This window comes from Petaurus breviceps, unplaced genomic scaffold (assembly GCF_028583685.1).
Source record: "Petaurus breviceps papuanus isolate PSGF00001 unplaced genomic scaffold, PetGlider_PUasm1.0 91133, whole genome shotgun sequence".
NCBI lineage: Eukaryota > Metazoa > Chordata > Mammalia > Diprotodontia > Petauridae > Petaurus > Petaurus breviceps.
In genome coordinates this window covers 11,166,521-11,171,252 of record NW_027187419.1, presented here as the reverse complement: position 1 = coordinate 11,171,252, position 4,732 = coordinate 11,166,521, and the positions used below count along the sequence as shown (strand labels likewise).

Genomic DNA, 4,732 nt, shown 5'->3' with positions numbered 1-4,732 from the left:
TGGTGGATTCTTTCAACCTCTATTTTGCCCTCTGGTTCTAAAACTTCAGGGCAGTTTTCTTTGAGAACTTCCTGGAGGATGATTTCTAGGTTCTTACTTTGATCATGGCTTTCAGGTAGTCCAATAATTTTTAAATTATCTCTCCTGGATTTATTTTCCAGGTCAGTGGTTTTTCCCATGAGATATTTCACATTGCCTTCTATTCTTTCATTTGTTTGGATCTGTTTAACAGCATCTTGATTTCTCATAAAGTCATTAGCTTCCATTTGCTCCAATCTAATTCTGAAGCAATGATTCTCCTCAGTGAGCTTTTGAGATTCTTTTTCCATCTGGGAAATTTGGCTTTTTAAAACATTCTTCTCCTCATTGGCTTTTTGAGCCTCTTTTGCCATTTGAGTTAGTGTTTTTTTTAAGGTATAATTTTTCCTCAGTCAGGCTGTTGACTCTAATTTTGTAACTTTTTTGTATTGTTCTCAATTCTCTTCCCAATTTTTCCTCCACTTCTCTTATCTGCTTCTTAAGGTCCTCTATGGCCTGTAGTAACCAGCTTGTATTTTCCTTTGAAGCTTTTGGTGCAGGAATTCTGACTTCACTGTCTTCCTCCTGTTCCCTGCTTTTCTCCTTTTGTTCTCCAAAAGTGGAGTCTAATGTTGGAATCTTCTGTCTGCTTTCTTTCCTTTGCCTGGTCATGTCACCCGTCACTCACTTGATCCGTGGGCTTTTTGTCACAGTAGGACTCTGCCACCAGACAGGGGAGCTTTTGTCCCAAATGCTGGGGTTTTCTCAGCTGCCGGAGGTTTTAGATGGGTGCCCTCTCTGAGGCCTCCACATGCTCTGGCAAACTGGACACGCACCTCAGGACCTCCACCCTAGACTGCAGTCCAGATCCAAATAGGTTAAAGCGAGAGCGATTACCTCTAAACTGGTTGTTTGGTTCCCGTACACTCTGCAGGCCAGGAGCTGAAGCTGCCAGGTGGTGTTGGCTGGCTGTGCCGGCGTCTCAGTGGCTTCTTGCCCCGGGGGCAAAAGTCATGCACTCCCACTTACTGGGTCCCCAAGTCCAGACTGCACTGACCTCTCACTTTGTCTTTCACATCTATGTGTTGATAAATCTGGAAATGGCTGATCTGGAGTCCCTCCAACCTGGGGCTGCTCAGACCCACTCTGGGGCTAAAACCTCAAGCTCACGCTCAGCTCCCCAAGCACTGCACTGGCCAATTCCTGTCAGCCTGCTGGGCTGTCCTCACTGGGAGGTTAGCTTCTCTGTGTCATTTTGTGCACCTGAGGCTCCAAAGTTTGTTTAAAGTACCCTTTTTCATGGATTTGGGAAGGTGGAAGCTGGAGCCACAGGGAAGTCCTGCTTCTACTGTGCCATCTTGACTCTGCCTCCAGGAAGAAACAATTTGAGTATTGTGGAAACACAATCAGGATAACACAAGACCTAGCACCTTCTACATTAAGGGATCAAAGGGTCTACATTAAAGGATCAAAGACTATGTTATTTTGAAGGTCAAAGGAGCTAGGATTAAAACCAAGAATCACCTACCCAGCAAAACTGAGTAAAATGCTACAGTGGGAAATATGATCATTCAATGAAATAGAGGACTTCCAAGCATTCTTTTTTGTTTGTTTCTGTTTTTGTTTTTGCTTTTTTTTTTTGGAGGGGAGAATGTAGAGCAATTGGGGTTAAGTGACTTGCCCAAGGTCATACTGCTAGTTTTTTGTGTTAAGTTTCTGAGATTGGATTTGCACTCAGGCCCTCCTGACTCTAGGACCGGTGCTGTATTCACTGTGCCACATAGCTGCCCCACTTCCAAGCATTCTTTTTTTTTTTTTTCTATTTGTCAAATCTTTATTGGGTAAGTGGGGAAGGTTGGTAGGGTGCAGTTTAGTCTTTCTTGGCAGCAGCCTTCCTCATGGCAGCTAGGACATTGCTGAGCTCCTCTCTCTTCCTCTTGGCTCGGATGTGAGTTCCCACCCTTTTTTTGATGAACTTAAGGGCTCGCTTATCCTTGGAGACTTTTAACAATTCCATGGCCCGCCTTTCATAAGGGGCAAATCCACACACCTACCGGATCATATCTCTCACAAACTTTGTGTGTTTGGTCAAGCGCCCACGGCGGCGGCAGTGTCGCGGCTTTGAAACGTTTTTCGTAACTTTGTGGCCTTTGTTGAGGCCCACGGCCATAGGGTACCGGATAGCCATGGCTGCGGCACGTAGCCCCAATGGCAGTCACAGCGGAAGGAAGGAGAGAGCGTTACTTCCAAGCATTCTTGATGAAGCAAACAGAGCTGATCAGCTCCACTTTGTTTCTGCTGCTAGACCTGATTTCAACTCCATGGGTCAAAATGTTGTCAAGCCAGGCTCTCCAGCCCACTTCCATAATGAATGAGTACCACTATGATAAATGCATGGATTTTTCTATAACATAAGCAACACTGATACCTCAGATGAATTGACAGGGACCAAGCTTGTGATTGTTCTCTGCTTTGGGACCTTCTTCTGCCTGTTTTTCTTTATTTCTAATTCTGGTCATCGCAGCTGTAGTCAAGAACAGGAAGTTTCATTTCCCCTTCTGCTACCTGCTGGCTAACCTCGCTGCTGCAGACTTCTTTCCTGGCATCTCCTATGTGTTCCTCATGTTCAACCCTGGTCCTGTCTCCAAAACATTGACCATCAACCATTGGATTCTGCGCCAGAGGCTCTTGGACACCAGCCTGACGTCCTCTCTAACTAATCTGCTGGTCATTGCAGTGGAGAGGCACATGTCCATCATGAAAATTGGAGTCCATAGCAATCTGACCAAGAAGAGGGCGACTCTCCTGACCCTACTCATCTGAACTATTGCCATGTTCATGGGGGCAGTGCCCACGCTTGGCTGGAACTGCCTGTGTGACATCTCTACTTGCTCCTCCTTGGCTCTCACGTATAGCAGGAGCTACCTCATTTACTGGACAGTGTCCAACCTTGTGGCCTTTCCATCATGGTGCTGGTGTACCTGTGTATCTACATGTATGTGAAGAGGGAAACCAATGTCTTGTCTCCGCACATGAGCAGGTCTGTCAGCCTCCAAAGGACACTCATGAAGCTCATGAAGACAGTTGTCTTAGGATCTTTTGTTGTGTGCTGGACTCCTGGGTTAGTAGTCCTGCTCCTGGATGGTCTAAACTGTACTCACTGTGGTGTCCAGCATGTCAAAAGGTGGTTCCTGCTGCTGGCCCTACTCAACTCCGTCGTGAATCTGACCATTTACTCCTACAAAGATGAAGAGATGTACAGCACCATGAGATGGATGATCTGCTGTTGTTCTCTCAGTGGGAGCCAGAGAGGCTTTCTTCCAGGATTCCATCCACAGTCTTGAGCAGGAGCACTGACACCTCAAGTCAGTATATGGAAGATGGTATTAACCAAGGGACGATATGTAACAAAGGGCACTCCTGAGCTTGAGACTCAGCTTGAGCCTGCCACATGGAGGGAAATCATCACCACACAGGCTGCAGCGATGTCCCCCTCTCTCTTTCTCTCTAATATGTGAATGATAGTCACAGCACAGAGGAAATCCCTTAGAAAAATGGATTTTAAAAGTGGTTATTTGTCTTTAAAAGAGACCAAACACAATGTCATTTGAAATCTTAATAAATCAGTGTAGTTTTAAAAGCATAGAAAGTATGCCATAAAGAGGACATAAGCCATTTAGAAAATGCCCAAAGAGGAGCATAGGATATAGCAGAATCATGCTTTGCATTGTGTCTTCTCCTCCGGTGCATTCTTGTGCCCTGGGAAGTCATGCTTTTTAACTAATTTCTTTTATGTTTTCCAAGGCTGGAATCAAGAGGCTTGCATCTGGGAATTCTTTTTCTAGGGTCCATGGGCCTTGCATTTCAGTGGGTATGGGGCATGAACTTGGATGGCAAAAAAATTACATCTTTATTTCCATATAACTCATTTCCTTTGTAATCCTATGTATTTCGCTTTAATGCATTTAAAAAGAAGATTCTGAGAAGGGATCTAGAAGTATTAGCAACTGCCAAAGGCATTCAGGGCCCATGTGCAGACAAAATGAAGAATCCGTTCTTCAGGCCAGAGGATGATTCTTGACCCATTTTCTCTATCCACTTGCCACTCCTATGTAAATGCATGTATTTAATATTAAAAAAATGCTTCAATGCTGAAACATAATTCTACAAATGAAATTAGTAACAGCATCTGAACTTTTAACAGGAACCCTACCTACAGTGAGAATGTAGACCCCAGGTACAAGCTTCTTTTTCTTTGTTTTAATTAAAATTAAACGTAATTGCTGGGTTCCAATGTATTGGTTAACTGAAATAGCAAATCTTTTAAAATAGAAATTATCTTCAGTTAGCATGCACATGTGTGTTTGCACATGTGTGTATATATATATATATATATATATATATATATATATGTATTTTGATTTTTTTCTAACCACTGGGATGCATTCCTAGGCCACCCAGTTTAAGGGGCCCAATACATTCTGCAGCATGATTCACCCTTGGTGGTCTAAGAAACAATGGTTGTAATCAGCAGACCCCCCCCAACAGTGTGACATCAGGAAAGGACAATTAAAGTGACCTTGGAAATCAACATGAATCCATCCCTCTGATTCAAAGTCTTGGGTCTGATGTATGCCCTCAACTGAAAGCCTTGTTTCCAGATGGTGATTTTGAGATCACCATCTTGCCTGAATCTCTCAGGATGCTTCTTTAC

At 44.0% G+C, this 4,732-nt stretch overlaps 2 pseudogenes; one reads left to right on the top strand and one right to left on the bottom strand.

Annotated features, from left to right (window-relative positions):
* Window positions 1–1,820: 1,820 nt before the first annotated feature.
* Window positions 1,821–2,269, bottom strand: LOC138155322 (large ribosomal subunit protein eL36-like; annotated as a pseudogene).
* A 116-nt stretch (window positions 2,270–2,385) lies between these two features.
* On the top strand, window positions 2,386–3,442 carry LOC138155299 (lysophosphatidic acid receptor 3 pseudogene; annotated as a pseudogene).
* Window positions 3,443–4,732: the final 1,290 nt, after the last annotated feature.